Raw genomic sequence first — 201 nt, forward strand, 5'->3', positions numbered from 1 at the left:
CGCTCGACTGGCCTGGCCCGCGGAGGTTTCTTCCTGCTCCTGCGTCAAACGCAAGATGTGGGCCTCTTTGGGTGCGTGTTCGTGCATTTCTCTCTCATTTTGCACGGTTCCGTACCCAGGATCGAGTGGAAACCGTGGTTTTCGGCTCGCCGGTGGGGGAGTTGGCTGCCGCGAGCTGCGGTGGCTTCCCGGGGCTCTCGG

This window comes from Cystoisospora suis (assembly GCF_002600585.1).
Source record: "Cystoisospora suis strain Wien I chromosome Unknown contig_6989, whole genome shotgun sequence".
Lineage (NCBI taxonomy): Eukaryota > Apicomplexa > Conoidasida > Eucoccidiorida > Sarcocystidae > Cystoisospora > Cystoisospora suis.